Source organism: Echiichthys vipera (genome assembly GCF_963691815.1).
Source record: "Echiichthys vipera genome assembly, chromosome: 23".
Lineage (NCBI taxonomy): Eukaryota > Metazoa > Chordata > Actinopteri > Perciformes > Trachinidae > Echiichthys > Echiichthys vipera.
Genome location: NC_139848.1, coordinates 8326570 through 8343737, shown reverse-complemented (window position 1 = coordinate 8343737; position 17168 = coordinate 8326570). Strand labels below are relative to the sequence as shown.

At 40.3% G+C, this 17168-nt stretch overlaps 1 protein-coding gene across 1 annotated transcript in view; it reads left to right on the top strand.

Annotated features, from left to right (window-relative positions):
- Window positions 1-2311: 2311 nt before the first annotated feature.
- LOC310964561 (interleukin-1 receptor accessory protein-like 1) overlaps window positions 2312-17168 on the top strand; it is a gene marked incomplete at its 3' end in the record, with an annotated part of 230641 nt that continues 215784 nt past the window's right edge. Inside the window, exon 1 of the mRNA XM_083937738.1 lies at window positions 2312-2403. The remainder of the gene's footprint in view (window positions 2404-17168) is intronic.

The following is a 17168-nucleotide window of genomic DNA, read 5'->3' as shown; positions in this document are numbered from 1 at the left end:
TTAATATTGAACAGGAAAGGGATGGTGTTAAATGTTGATACAATAGAATAAATATTGGTATCAGATATAGATATACTGCACAGTAAACTAAGCCCACTGTGAGGCATATTTTGAATATTAAGAAGTACATTTCTCATTCCAAAGCTATTTGTCAGTGCAATTGGAGTTTTCCATCATAATCAGTCATCAAAATGTGAAGAAAAAATGACTGCTTTCAGGAGCCCACTAGGAGAAGACAAGGGGAAATATCTAATTTTGTGTTGATGGACCATTTGGACCATTTTCTGTTAAAACTGAAGGTTTGTGCAAGGTCAGGCATCGCTCCTGCACATAATTAAATGAGATTTGGATGGCCTGCCTTGGTTTAGTGTTTTCATATTCCACAATATTGGTCTCACACCAGTTCCTCTAAATTATTATAAAACATGTTTGGGATTTCTGTAACCACTGTGTTTTTAAAATGATTGGTTTCATTTAGGGCTGGGCAATATGATGATGTGTGTATCGAATTTATATTGTATATATATATTTGTCTATCTTATCTTTTTTTTAATATGGTTTCTAATGAAAGAAACAGCCTTCAAAATTGCGTTAAGGCAATATATGTCATTAAGACGATAGTTCACATTCTGATTATTTTAATTTCATACTGAAGTGTTAAATAAAATGAGAAAATATGCAGTACTTTATTTTTTGTCAAGTATTTAGGTAACACAGGCTGTACCATGAGGTTATTTCATATCAACTATATATTGAGATATAAATTAACTATATCAAGATATAATATTAGATAGAATATTGTGGCCATATAGTCCAGATTATGCACAGTTACAAGTCATCTATTCTCATATTAAGCTTAAAATCAACCAGAATTTACAATCGTGGTAATTGATCTTGTTTCTTTAATTCAAGCAATATTCCACAAGAAATATTAGTATGTTGAAACAAGGAAGGACAGGACTAACTAAACTGATGTCTGTAATGATATACTGTATTTGTGAATACAATTAGCAAATGCATGTCCTAATTATTTAGTGTTCTAAATATAAGATTTGATTCCTTGTGATCTCGTAATAACTTTGCAAAATAGCTTTTTTTTTTGTTCTTTATTCCGTAATTCTGAAAAGAACAAAACATGTATGTTATCTACCAAATCCTTTTTGTTTATTTCCATCTGAATTTCAGTCTATTTCTAGTTTAAGAGCATTTTTTATAGTGCATTTCAGACCTTTTCTGCTATTTCCATTGGGCGGCAGTGCGTCTATCCTCAAACGTGTGCTGCACTGCAATGCCTTGCATGTCTGCCTACACGCTCTTATAAGTGCCCGAGCATCAGAGTATAACCAAGTTAAAGTAATTCCAACAAAACAAATGTATTTCTCGAAAAAGGCGCACGATGAGGATGATTTTGTTGGGAAGGTTTGTGCGCCATGACGGATGGAGACTCCAGGGTAACGCAGGTCAAACTGGAAGCGTTCACATTGGTACCAGTGTCAAGTCAGACAGAATAAGGAAAGGACACCTCTAATGTGTTTTTCAAAACAAAAGCCGTCCAGGAAAACCCCTCTGTATTGAGAACAGTATTAACTAGCAAAGAGGAAACAAATACCTTAAAATAGAATCAGTGAGATATGAGGAACTTCTGAAGATGCACCGATGTTCTGCAGTTGTTATCATATCGGGAGTGTGCAAAAACAAACGCATTATGATTGGTGGAGAATTATGCGCTTTTATTTTGTGGGCAAATCCCCTCGTGTCCGTTGCTGTTTTGATCAACCTGTGTTCACTTTACGCGGAGCGAGAGAGAGAGAGAGAGAGAGAGAGAGAGAGAGAGAGAGAGAGGGAGAGAGAGAGAGGGAGAGAGAGAGAGAGAGAGAGAGAGAGAGAGAGAGAGAGAGAGACGGTGTCCGATGTGTCTTTTTCTGCACATCACTTTGGAAATTTGCGCTCGTGTAGTCCTGCTTAAAGCGGAGCTCACCTGCCGGGGCTGTGCGTCTGTGAGCGGCAGAGCAACTGATTTAATAGGATAATCAGGCTAATTGCCTCCTCTGATTATTGCCCTATTGATTCTGTCGACCATTCTCCCTAATCACTGTCATGATTTTCTTCATTTTCTTCTCTCCTGCTTTTTCAAAGTGACCGGCTGCAGGTGTTTTTTTGTTTGTTTTTGTGTGCTCTGATTTGCGCCAGTCAAGGCTGGCAATATGTAATTTTGGGGATAGACGCTGCGTTTTTGGAGAAGTGGACTATTTCACAGCTGGGATTCCTTGTGGGGTTTTTTTTTTTAAAGAAAAGAAAAAGGTTACTGCTTTACTCTGTAAACCAGAACAGATACACCGTGATGGTGTGGGGCTATCGGAACTGACAGCAGAGTGCACGCGATCATTTGGAAACTGCTTGCGGGTAAGTTCGATTCGTGATTTTGATCTTTTGCGTTTCCAAAGTTGTGCCTTCTGCGGACATGTTTAAAACAGTTTGTGGGCAATCAACGGTGGATGTGGATGCCGCGGACATTTAATACATCATACAAACGGATTCATGATCTCCTAATATGCGGCACTTCAATGCGCATTTGGAGTGAACATGTTTTCCCTCAGTTACGCATGAATCCCGGTCGGTCTTTCTTTTTTTTTTTCTCCAGTTGCGGACAGAGCCTCCACAGTGGAAGTGCTCACGGCTGCAGTACGACAGTGAAGTGGACTGGCTGAAGTCTTCAGTATTCTTTAGTAAAATCCCAATTATCCAAGCAGGGCGATAACAGTGTGTCAGTGGATGAGAGCTGTTAATTTTACGCATTGTGTGTTTTTCCTCGACGTTAATCGTGTAACGCTGTGCGCATGTTGCATGATGATCCGGTGCGTCATAGTGTGTGTGTGTGTGTGTGTGTGTGTGTGTGTGTGTGTGTGTGTGTGTGTGTGTGTGTGTGTGTGTGTGTGTGTGTGTGTGTGTCAAGAGGAGGGAGGCGAGAAGAACCCTGGCTTAGTTATTTCAAATTATTTCTGCTGAGTGATTGCTCCAGTCATCTCTCTGTGCCTCTCCTCAGTATCTGCTCGTATTTCCTCTCATATCCCCTGCTTCCCTCTCCTGCTTGGGTGGATGATGGCCTATGATTGTCCAGATGGATGCTGGAGCTCCACTCTGGCTCTGTCCAGACCGGGGTTTGCCAGTTAAACATATTTGGGAATCATGAAGTGATGCTACTGTAAAGTTATGGCAGCTGCTATGGCTAAAAAATGGGGGGTAAAAAAGCCTTCTTTCTTTTTCTAAATCCACCACAGAGAGGAATTGCAAGTTGTATCTCGAAATTTTATGCTGCAGGGATGCTTCTTTTCTCATGTCTCTTTCTAAATCTATTAGAAAACATAACCTCCTCTAGGGCCAAGGTCTATACAGGTAGTGTGTGCCTTACATTCAGCCACATACAAAGGATCAATCAAATTCAAATGTTTAAATTTGTCAACAGTGACATTTGCTCCCCATTTCCACTGCTCCAAAAAAACCTGACTCGTGCTCTGCTCTAAATCTTTCCACTCTAATTTTTTCTTGACACTTTGTACTTTTGGTGATATCTCCTTGGTTTATAATAATATTTTAATACCATCTTTATTCATGCCCAACATGTGGGGTTAAGCTTTGCCACAGGAGCAACCCAAGAGCACATGAATTTATAGGTAAGTGGCAGTGGCCACTTAACGGAAGCCCTGCAGCTACATATTGAGCTGAGTCGAGTGCTCTCATACAGAAATTGATTTAGACAGAGATTATGTCAGCCAGCATTGGCACTTTTTTTATACTGGTCAAGTTTACCCAGCGGCATTGTATTCCTCTTGTGACCCCTGATGAATTACGTGTAGGTTTAAAGGGCATGTTAATATTGTTTCATTGGCTGGTTCATTTCAAGCATAATTTTGAATTCTTTAAGTGTTTAAACTCTGACAGCACATTTAAATTCCCACTTCATTGCTTTTAGAGATTCATTTTTGGGCAGTTTTCAAACCTTTTATTTGATAGGGCAGACAGGGAATGGGGTGAGGGAGAGGGGGAGACATGCAGCAGGGCCACAGGTTAGAGTTGAACCCGCGACTGCTGCCTCGAGGACCTTCAGACTCTTTACATGGGGCGATGGCTCTAACCACTTAGCCACCGGCCACCCCAAATTCACACTTTTTTGTTTGCAACATCAACAAGTGCAACTGTGTCTCAGTGACAGAGTGGGTGATCCTCCATTCGAGAGATCGACGGTCCGATCCCCAGCTCCCCCGGTCTGCATGTCGAAGTGTCCTTGGGCAAGACGCTGAACCCCAAATGGCCCCCCCGTGCTGCGCATGGATGTGTGAATGTGGTGTGAATGATTAGATTAGATGGTATGTAGACGTCCACTGCCATCAGTGTTTATCTCTGTGTGAATGGGTGAATGTGACAGGTAGTGTGAAAGCGCCTTGAGTAGTCAGAAGACTAGAAAGGCGTTATTTAGTCCATTTACCATGATGGTCAGAAAATTGTCAACTCTGTGGGGGTTTTTTTTCACGATAATAATTGAATTTTAATCTTTTCCTTTTTTGGTGAGGCAACGTCCACTCATTTTGCAATAATTATACACTGAAACAAACCATGACAAGCATTTGCAATAGCACTTGACGTTGAACTTCCAGTGCTCTCTCTGGCAGACAAAAAGATCTGAAGACATTACAAGCCTTTTTCCCCCCCCTTCCTGTCTTGATTGATACTTTTAATTTTCAAGGAGCTGTCACCAGGGCCTATTGGTCTTGGCTTTGCAATCAAGGGGCAGGCAGTCAAAGGCTTTCAAATGAAAGAGTTCATTAATATAGTGGGAAATAAGGGTTGTCTCGCTGTGCAATATTGGCTCGATGTGAGGAGCGATTGGAGCAATTGATGAGGATTTGTGAGGAAGAATGTTGGCGTCCAAGTTGAGAGGGGGGCCACCTCAATCATGGTTATTACATTAAATTAATAAGACCCAAGTGGAAATGGAAATACCAGGAGGTGATCCAGCTTGTGTGTTCATGAATTTGTGACCATGCACGTGTGGGCAAATATTAGACTCGAGCACGAGCACCTTACAATCATGCTCGGTGCTGCTGTGCAGACGTATTGACTGTTGTGAAATCTGAGTATTAGAAGCTGTGGACTACAGGCATAACAGATGCGCTCTCAGTTAAATCTTTTTGAAAATCCAATTCCCCTGAAGATGAGATTCCTCTTTCCCCTTGCCTTGTTCCATTTTCCATCGCAATCATCGGGCATCGATCTGATTCAAAGCTATTTATTTTTGTTGCAGCCATCATGTCATGAATTGACAAGTATGGTAGATCAGGTAGATTACAATATGTCTGGGCATGTCGCCTTGCCCATAAAAAGAAGAATCATGACTACAGAGGGTGAATACCAACATTTTAATCTATCTATATGTATGTTTTCTGGGTTAGGTATTTTCAGGTATGACTTCCCATCCATTATTTTAGCTTAGGAACAAAAAGGTGTCAGCTTATAGTAGGCGGCCTTTCTTTAGAGCAGTGACTTGTGGCCTTTTTGTTTCGTGAACCCTTTATAAGAAGCTATTTGTGTTTGATGTTAATTATCTTGAGATCGCTCAGATTCATCTTGTGATTGACGCCCTTGGGTCTGCTGGCTACTACTGATCACTTTCATTAACTACTACGAAGGGTTGACAATATGAGCCCTAAATCATACCATTGATCTATATTAGGGGTGTCATAATTTCAATTCTAAATCGGAAATTAATGAAAATTGGCTTTTTTAATTCAAAATGAATCATTTAAATAGAACCATATGGTACATTACCAAAGGCGGTTATCACACTTGAATGTGGCCTATCTTTTTAAAGCAGAATTTAAAAATGTGGTGGCATAAAACCAATGATCTCTCGATCTTCAGAGTCAAGACTTGATTTTAACAATAGCATAGCTGTCAGTGCTAATTGCATTGTGGATTTGGAGAATTGTGACACCCCTATTATTATTATCCATTTGTCATGTTAATTATCTGGTCATCCCTCAGATTCATATTATGATCCCTTGGGTGTACTGGCTATTATTGATCTATATGTATCTAATTGTATCTAACAATTAGATACCAGAACATTTGCAAATACCTGTTTGGTGGACCTCAGCAGTTGTTCATCCTGTCTATACAGCAGTCCTTCAAAAGATGTCATTATTCAAGCCAGATCAAGAGTTCAGCAGAAGTTTGCTTTGTCCCTTGATCTGTTTCTCTGCAGAGATACAAAACTGAAACCTGTTCCTTTCAGAAAACATAGCAACCATGATCTATCACTGATGGGAGACTCGGCTGTATGGAAAAATAAGTGGCTTTCAAAATTGGCCCCCATTCACTTTGTGGCCCTTCAGTTCATGTGCCCTTCCCCGATGTTATTCAGTGGAGAGGTATACCAAAGAATGGTCTTCCTGCAAATCATTTTCATGGGCCACTTATTTTTTAGACCTTGACTTGAATGCTTTCATGTATGGATGTGAACTGAGCATATGCCGCCACAATGCTAGCTTTATTTACTTTGTGCTTGTAATGGCATTCTTATCCAAGCAGACCACAATAAAAGCATGGTAATGGCATTATTCTCAACTGTCTCTTTACATTGCTCTTGAAGAAAACATATGCAAGCTATTCTTTGTAGGAATGTGTCTTCGGGAGATCAACGCATTAACTTGACCAGAGTCAAATGCAATTTAAAAGTGCTTTATTTACCCATTTGTTACAGCTGAATATAAAAGGACTTGGGGTCAGACACAGTGTAGCATAGCCCGGAGCTTAAATATTGTGCTGGTCAATTGTAACAGAGCTAAAATAAAGAAAGAGGCGATAAAATACTCGTGTTGAACTTCCTCTGATGAAATGGCAATCTAAGGCATGATCAGTTACCTCAATATACAGTATTTTTCTTTGCTAGGGGCAAGTGGCGTCTAAAATACTTTGTTCCCCCCTCTTTTAATCAGCAGTAGAATGAGAGGCCGAGAGGGTGGAATTATCATTTCCATCCTTTCTCTTCAGACCCACTGTCATCGTGCCACCATGTCTGGAGGTGATCCTCAGAGGCCCATCCAGCCTAGAAAGATGAAGTTGATGTGTTTTAGATAGCTTTTAGAGAGATGTGGAAATTGCATGCCAGGGGTAGCGAAATGAGCAATTTTTCCTCCCATTTCCCCTCCTCTCTTCATCCGATCTGTGCTTACTCATTCATGAAGGCTTTGTTGTGACATTCCATACGTTGGTGTGAAGATAAAAGATCACCAATGCCAATTTCGGGGGTGGACTTGAGGGGAAACTGAGACTAACTGCATCGCAGAAAAAACGCATCTCTCTAATGTTATCAAAACACTACCACAACTACCAATTTTTATTCACATTTTGACTTGTGTGAGCATTTTATAAGCCCATTTACGGTGGTGTTGTTTCTAAGTATTCACTGAATGAAAATGCTCATGCTTTTACAGTATCAATCCTTGAGTGGAAGCATCATACATATTCATGAACACAGGCTATTCGCATACAGTATGAGTGCATACATGGGCAGCCTTTGTAGGAAACCTCCCCTCTGAGTAAGGCAGGACCTTAAATAGAACAACTACATCAAGGGATTAATAGTGAGTGAAATCAAGAAGCGCTTCATTAGCAGTTCATTTGTCATTAGCCATGAGACCTGAGGCGACAGTATATTTCAACCTGTATATAACACACAATGATGATTTGTAAGCATCTAAAATCTTACTCCTGACAATAGAGTCAACTATTTAGTATTTTATAAATCTGTAATTTGTGACAGACAATACATTCACCCCATTTATGTTTCAAAGTCATCTACCTAGAATGCACAAATTAGATTGGCCAATCCAGTCAATTGCCAGATCATGATCCACTGCATTGCTGCCAAAGTTGAGCCATGTATTTTTTTGTAGCAAGAAGTTGTTTTTTTGGGAGTTGAATGTCATTGAAACGAATGAGGAGGCAATGTGTTTTCATGCAGTGCTTGTCAGTTTGTATTCAGCCAAAGTAATAGTGTGTGCCAAGTCTTGGTAAACTGACTACTTTCCTCTCTGATTGTGCCTCCCTTTTAGTGCACTCCTTACTATATTATAGGGCTTTGTTTCATTATTGATTAGTCTGTCTATCATTTTCTCAGTGAATCATTTTTTAGTGAAGTGCTTCCTGAAGCCTGAAATGGTCTCCTCAAATGTCATTTGTCCACAATTCAGAAATACTCAGTTTACTGTAAAAGATGAGCAAATAAACCAGAAAATATCTATATATAATATATATATATAACACTTGAGAATAATTAAAAGATTTGATTATCAAAAAAGTTGCAGATTAATGTAACACAATTAATCAATTAATCGACAAATTGATGCAGCTCTACTGTATTATGTGAGCTTAATGTAAAACCAACATTAATAAATATATATAGTTTGACTCAGTCCAGTTACATGCATGGCTGAACACCCTGAGCCACAACATCAGCAATCCCATTCATAATCCAATCCCCAGTTAGGCTAATGATGGCAATAATTTTACGCTACGAAGACATCCTTTGCATTACAACAGCGAGGGTTACTGGTGTGCCTTTTTTTTTCATAGCCAGAGCATGGCTCTGTGTTCCCCCCTGCTGGACCCGACCCACAGAGACTGCCTCTCAACAGGGTTCTTGATTTATGGGCCACTTTACAAGAAGGGCCTGGGGACGCAGCACTCCTTGTCCTCCGATATTGAATCTGGGCTGCCTAGCATGGAGATGTGGGTCGTCTGTTATCGTGTGAAAGCTTATTTGCATTGCGCCGTTAAGCTCTCAGCGGTAACTACAGCATGTCTGCTCACCTTAGCACTTAAGTTTATTTTTGCTTGCAGGGCTGTTTGGTTGAGACGTGTAAGGGACGTTCTCAGAGGAAAGGTGCAGTGGAGACAAATAGCTTTCACGTTGACAGGTTTGTGTGAGTGTCTACTTTTGCAATGTCGTTATGCACCCCTGAATATACGTAACATTTAAACGGTTTTGTTTCTGTCGTTTGAGGAGATGTATGCTTTGTTTGATTACAATTTAGCCATGGACAACAGACTGCCTGCTGTAACACAGTATATTGTATACTTCAATCAAATCATTTGAAAGCCAAATGCAGAACATCCATCGTTATCCTTAGCATTGTTCATTCATCAATGATGAAAGCTGAAGTACTTTCAAGCAGTGTACAACAGACAAAGTCAGATAAATTGACTACAATTTTAAGCGCATTGTCGATTAGAAGAAAGACTTTGATTTTTTTTTCTTCAAAGACTTTGTTTGTTTTGTTGCTGTTGGCCGCATTGTGCATTTGCTCTGATTTGGGCTCAAGTTGACTCTTCCTAGTGGTTGATTTGATTAAAAGAAAAAACCCAGGATAAATGTTTAGCAGCCTTAATGAATAAAGTTGTTGTAGCGTAGGCGTTTATTAACTTGTGTTAATAATCTTCTAATTCTCTAACATTCTCCCTTAAATCAGCCCTGTGGTTCTGCTGCTTAGGAAAGTATATTTAGCAATTAATAATTGTGTGGTTTGCGATGATTTGGCAAACAACAAAAACTGCTTGGGCATCATTGCTCTTTTTCTTCAGACTCTACTATCTACATTTATATGCCTCCATGCTAGTGACAGGCATTGTGTTTTCTGGTTGTCTGTACTGCATGTCCGTCCAATTCTAGCAAACACAACATCTCTGGAACGACATGAGGGGATCTTCAAATTTGGCACAAAAGTCCACTGGGACTCAAGGATGAGGATTAAAGTTTGGTGGTCAAAGATCAATGTCACTGTGATCTCACATAGCTCAAGAATTATTACGCTAAGTGAGGTCAACAGCCATTATTAAACACCATAACTCAGGAACAGAAGGGGAGACATTTGATCTAATACTGAGTTAGTGACCCTAATCTTGAAACTGTTTCTATGCTGCTAGGTTGAAGTTGTGTGTGAAGCAATAAAATTCACTTATAAGCTTTTAATGCACATATACTACATATAAATATATGTAAATAGATATGAACTTCAGACTCGTGGGTGCACTGTCACCGCTTTCCATGTTTTATTTGATGAAAAACAAACCCACATTGCTGCGCCTGCATCTCGGAGACTGTTGTATTTACTGTGAGTTTTTAAAGTGTGCTCACAAAACACAGTTTTAATGATCATTCGAATTTGAAACTTTAATACAAACCACCGGGAATACCTCCGTTTAGCATTACATCTGCGACTTAGATAAACATTATTGCTCTGTCATGTTTCTGTGTAATCTATAAAAAGATGCTCTGTAGTCCTAGAGGATCCTGACCATCCTGCTTCCTTTTAAAGGCCAACCAAAGGAAAATCCAATGGAATCTTTTTTTCCTACTGTTATACTGTAAAATATGCAGTGTTCTTTTACTTTCTTAAAGTCAAAGCTCTTTGGAAAAACTCTGACTTTGATGCTCTCCAATGAATAGCATTAGCATACTGTAGAGTTAGCTGGAGACTCGGTTCAGCAGCAGATCAGTCTCAGTGTCACAGATTTAAATTTAGGCGTCTAGTAAAAATGTGTGCTAGAGGTTGTGTGTGACTGAGATAAAGAGAGAAACGCTTCAGTCCGTGAATATCTCATCACCGCTTTTGGAAGTCTCAACCTCGGCTCGATGCATTTTCATTTTATTTAGCATCGGGAATGTCTCTGTGAAGTACACCTATCACTTCTATAGTTAGCTGTAGCTCATGTTCTACTTCAGATAACCCTGCAGCATGAGTGTCATTCAGCAGCTACTGTACCCTGCTTCCTCTCAAGGTGAATCCTAATTTCACACCTTGAACTCTGACCGTGGGTGAGAGCTTGCTGGATTTTGTTACAAAAGTAACTTCAAGAAAGTACCTGAAGTCAGTCGACACAGATCTGCTGCAAGAATAAAGTAGTGGATGAGCCAGATATGTATTTTTAAAAGAGGACCACTTGTTTTGGAAAATGCTACTCCATATGACTCTATGATCTGAGAAATTGTCTGTAACATGTTTATAAGAAACGTGTTTTGAGGCTGATCCTTTCAAAGAGTGCGACATGATCTGCAATGTAGCAATAGAGCAGACTTGTCAGTATTAATTTAGCAGCGTGTGAATGAACTGTTTTGCTATAAATCCTTATGCATAGTTAATTCAAACATTTTAGATGGTTTGAATCACAGCGTCAGCGCCCTCAGCAGCTGTGAGTGAACAATCAATGCTTTGACACCAACAATAATTGTCATTTTTTTGGAAAATCAACATTAATGCTGAAAAAAAATCTATGTAGACGCAACAAATTGGTTTTGAATCTCAACATACTTTATTAGAGACAGTTATATACTGTAGACAGTCAAGTCAGTAAAACTCTGTTAATCACTGTGCTGTGAAATATGGATGGTTTGCTTAAAGTTACCACAATAATCCCCAGTTATATCCTGTGTATTTCAATCCCGCTGCTTGGCACCAGCTCATGATACTGCCTCTCATGCTTTGCCTTCTCCTCATCCTCTATTCTTCTCCCATCTCGAGCGTTCATTCATCCTCTTCTTCCCCTTTCACCTCTTCCTCTCAGTGATTCCAGCAGGCTCTCCCTTTGGTCCTCTAAGCCCTGGCCTGGAATAGCCAAAGAGAGAGCTCCGTTCATTTAATGTCATCCTTATTTCCCTGACAGCCAGGCGGGATAAAGAATCTAGTTAGCAGGCAACTCAGGTAATGGGACGAAGAATTAGATGTGACTGCAAAGACAGTTTGTATGTGTGTGCAGGGGAATATGTGTGTCCTTATAATTCCTAAAAAGGGGATTTTTTTAAAGCCGACTGGTGGCCAACAGCTCCAAAAACCAAAAATAAGAAATCTAAATTCTACATGATGTACTGTATGGAGGAGTAGTAATAGCAACATATTGTAGCTGGATGGTTAGCTATTAAAAATGTCATATGTGAAAGCAAAGCAGTCCTAACTGTGGTTTAAACATGTCAGGAGGTGGCATCTAAAGTTTGAACTGTTCCTGAGACAGTTTCTGAAATTACAGACATAATCTTGCCACTGACACAAATACACTTGTTTTTCATCGTTCTTCTTTCATCTGTTGATTGTGCTCTTGATGCTTTGTACTGATTTTATTCTCACTGTTGTCAGGGAGGAAGTGGACTGAGTGAGTATTTGAAGACATTCATGGTGTTAAACGCATCTAGAGTTGTCAAATGCACTTGAGAAGCGACCTCTTCTCTCTCTCTCTCATTCGTGCATGTCAAAAACATGGAGGCTTGTGGTTGCAGGGTTATTAGATAATCCAAAATGGAATAATTCAGTGAGGAGAGCAGAGCACAGACTCGTGTGGGTGTGCATGTGCGTCAGCCAAGGGTGTAAGGGCTCGAAAAGTGTTCCTCACAAATAGAAATGTTAATAACTCACCAAGCCGAGTACATATCAATTTACCGACTGAAGGTAGGAGGGAAAGGGCAGAGGGGTGACATGGGGAGAGGCAGCTGAGGGTTGAGGGGGGTAATGACAGAGATAGAGAGGGTTTAGGTTCAATGCAACTGAGGCGTTGCGGTTTTAATTACTTTTTTTCCCTTTTCCAATCTGGGTGGGATTCAAGGCACGTGGCCCCTAATACTACTTATATTTAAGAGCTTATATCAGAATTAGTCAAAGTGTGGGATTGTGCGGCCTTAAAAGAAAAATCCCTTTCTGTCATCTCTAAAAATATACAGTGGAGATCAAAATTAGAGAACAAAGTATAAAAACTTGATTTATTCTGAAATACCGTTATTTTTTTATCGTACAGAATTTGATAGAATATCCACTGTCGCTATACCACTGCTGTACTAGCATTTTTGTTTTAAATAACAACGTCACTTCCACAAAAACTTTTTATTTTGTGAAAAAAAAACAGTAACCATTTTGTCAGAAGAGAAGATTTCAACAATGTTTTCTTCTATAGGATTAAAAAATGAACAGGAAGTGTAGAAGCCCTTGCTTTGAATGACTTCAGCACATCTGTGCCCACAGGACATCACTAGTTTTTCACACCATTCTGGTTTGTCAGTCAGTCTCCTCCACAGTTCATTAACTGTAGTGGGTTTCTGAGACATTAGGTGCGTTTCCACTATTGTCGACTACCCTGAATAAGGCGAAAAAACGCCCCTAATTTGCATGTAAGTCGATCAGAGGGCTGTTTGACCGAGTATAAAATGGACCTGTAGGAGAGCAGGGCCTCTTTTGTTCCTAGAGATTTACCTGATTGGATGCAGCTCTCTGCGGGATGTGACGTGTGGTAGTACAGACGCCACAACAACACGGCAAAGTAGAGTTGACAGTTTTATCCAGTGGTGTAGTAGAACACAGTGCAGAAAATGATCCGTGTACACACGACTTTGCACGGGAGCAACCCTGGAACAATAAGAAAAGAAGACGCAAAATGCCATCAAAAAAAGTTTCATGCTCCAATTCAACTGAAATTCCAAGACACAAAGAAGCGGAAGAAGTCTTGGCAAGTACAGATGTCTGTTATTGCCTCTTGTCGTTGGTTCCTGTTGGTATCTGATACGGGTTACAGCCTTCAAAGATATCAACAGTCATCCAGAAACTCCAGACATGAGCATTGGTACAGAATGGAGCAGGAGGGCCTTCAATGTGAACAGCCCGAGAAAATGTGTCACAGAGCAAGAGAGACTTGAAATGAGAGATCCATATAAATCATCATCTCCATATCCACCTGGCGAGCTGAAGTAAAGCCTCAGTCGTCGATTGCTGAAATTGCGAGAGGGTGATGCATTCCCCTGGGCCAACTTCAAGCCCCAGGAGTGTTGAGAGAGTGCCCCATTTCTCTCGTTGAACCCTCCTCAAAAGTAATTGAATTTTGGATGATTCCGCTGAGGAGGAAACACTGTCAGGGAGGGGAGAGAGTTGATGCTTGAGGGAAAAAACAATCAAAGAATGAGAGGCAGGTGACAGCACATTTTGGATGAGTTTTTCTTTAAAGAATGGCACACTGTGGGATGCTCGACAGGATAAGCTTTCATTGTGGGACATTAATGGGAGATCTATTTTTTTTTTAGATTTATTTTTTATTTTTTGGGGGGGTAGGGCAAGCTTTATCTTGAACGATTATACCGCTTTCTTTTTCTTTTCTTGACTCAAGTCATAAATAAAGTTGTTAATCAGGTTTTCAAAAGTATCAATACGATGATGCGTTTTAAATACCTATAAATCAGATTTTCAACACAAGGCTGCAATGAGGAAACAGTGGAGAAGAAAATCAACTGTGTGTTGCTATGTGTTCGGTAACTGGCCAAGGACATTTTTGGTGGTATTGAACATCGAGTATCGGTTTTATTTTTATATCCAGGGATGCCTGTACAAACCAATTTCTACCCCACGGTTGGTATGGTTCGGGCACTATAAAAGCCAGCCTGACACAAGGCTCCGGTCCTTTGTCCCTGCCCAGCACCAGGAAATACTATGGTGAGAAAACAACAATTAGTTAAACTCAGGATTACTTAATCTTAATTAATAATAACATACTCAAAACAATATATGTGTTTGTGTGTGTGTGTGTCTATGGAAAACTATGAAAATACATAGCACAGGAAACTTACTGGGATGTTAACTGTAGTTCAGTGTGTGCACCCACCAAACTAACAATAGTATGCCACCTGGCTAACATGTGGTATGTGAACTGAAAGATGGTGTGGTGTGCTGGTGTGGTGTTTTACCAGTGGCAGGGGAAACTGCCAAACTAGTATTGTATTGAAGTTTAGAAATCTGCATTTGGGAAAACCTTAGATGTTAAATTAAAGTTCTCCAGCTTGAGTGAAAGGGACACATAGCAATCAAAACAACCAACAAATTGGAATATGCATCAAAAGCTTCATCATAAATCATCCGGTCCTAATGATGAAAGTAAAGTCACCGGGTTGTGGGCTTATTGAGCGCCAAAAATAAATCCACTCTCAGTTGAGTTGGTGGAAGTAGTATAACGTCCCAGGTGCTAAACTGAAAGCAGCCATCATGCACACAAAGCAAGAGGAGCCCTGAAGGGAACATAAGTGCAAATAACATCTGAATAGACATGTATCAGGTAATCATGTCTTACAAAAGCAAGAATGCCCGCATCAATACGTGTGCGTCTGCCAAATGAGCTTCACACCTTTTTATGCTCGCTTTGATCTTCTCAACAGAGGCAGCCATTAAAGCCCTTTCCTCAGAGAGCCTGGCACTCACGGTGGACGTGAGAACGACCCCACAGAGGATGAATGTGAAGCTTACTGTGTACAAAGAACATGAGCCCCAACATTTAACAGATGTTTTAAACCACATATCGACACATCAATCTTTCAGGAGCACTTGACCCGCAACACAATACCAATCATTGTTGTTCTACAGGAGATGTCTGCAGTGTCATGCCTCGACAATTAGCCACCTGTGGCATTCACCCCCATCCTTTATGAAGTGCCTCGAGAAGCTAGTTGTGCAGCATGTCAAAGATCTCTTACTGGATTACACTTGGTGCAAGCACACCCGCAGGATGTCATCTCCACTCAGCTCTCATCCGTTAAAAATAACATCAAATTGGTTTGATTTGGGGTACTTCCTTCTGTAAATGGATTCTGGACTTCTTCACCAGCAGATCACTGACAGTTTAGATTGGAGGATCCACTCCCACAAAATACCACTTATATGATACCCGTTTTGTGAGATTCCCTCCTCCAGATTCCCTTAAACTTGCACAGAGGGGTCATCAAGATGATCTATTTGATGACATGCTGGCAATATTACCATAATTATGTGTCATTGCCCAACAAATAAAAATCATACTGTATATTAAAGTCCAGCCTGAGTCAGTTCACCCTGTTGCTATATTCTGGCAGGAGCTTCAGGGGGGATCTACCGACTACAGAGCTTCTTTCCTCAGGCTTTAGGATCCTCACTTGAACTCGCCTACATCATCGCAAAGGAAGACTCAAATGTCACTCATCTCACCTACCTCAGCTCTACATGCTCCATATCTGGCATTAGATCATATTGAAGAAGGAATACATACAGTCATGTGCCCTTGTTCTATCATATTCGTCATCAGTGTTATCTGATTTTTTTGTCTTTTGAGGTAGACAACTGAATCTTTAGCAAACTGGACATTTTCTACAATTCTATCAAATTATTGGTGTGAGAAAAAAAAAAACACACCAATGAGATCAGTGTCCTTTGGAGCCATTTTCCTCTTAACGACTGCACACAAGCTTAAAGCCAAGCACGATGTCATGTTTTCATATGTGATTCTTTAATTTATTTAATCCCATAATCCACAATTTCTGCTCTGTGCACACATACAGGCATGGTGTCTGATCAGTGTGCCCAACAAAACATGACTTCCGGTATTTGCTCAGTATAGTTGGTATCAACAAAAAAATTAATTACCCTGCATCGCACGAGCATGTTGTCAACCTTTTCAGTTATAATACGTGCTCGCTTTGATGCCGAGCGGTCCTGGATATCACTGTAAGATGGAGGAATACTGAGCAGAACTGGCGATGCAGTCGTTTCCTCTGTGTGGAAAACCAGAGAAAGACACCACAGCTTTTGTGCTAATGTTGCAGACTTGCACCCAACATGGAAAACTAATTAAAAAGATAAGATTTTTGTGTGGTGGCGTTCTTCTCTGAGGTGGCATTGGTTGCAGAAAGCAAGGGCTGACGACAATAGGCCTTTGACGAGGAGAACATGGCAATGTCGCCATCTTTGGCTGTTTGCCAGTTTCGCATGCCACTGTGAGCGTCTCAAGGGTTATTGTGGCTTTTCAGGGTTTCCCCCTCAAAGGCTTTCTGATGCAGCATTGTGGAATTTATGTGAAGCATCTTTGTCGTGACTGAAATGCCAATGGAAGCGCCCTTGTAGCCTACATGGACATGTTGTTGAGCCATAAGCAGAAATGGCACTTGCCTGTAGCAAGGAGATGAGTTAGTAGCCAAACAAAAAGAAGAATTATACAGTCACATTGAGGGGACTAATGAGCATATCACTGAAGAATAATGTTAGCTGCTGGCAAAATCTGACAAAAAACTGAAAATTCAAATGAACTTTATACTCGTCCTATTTTATGTTGGATAAAGTTTGACT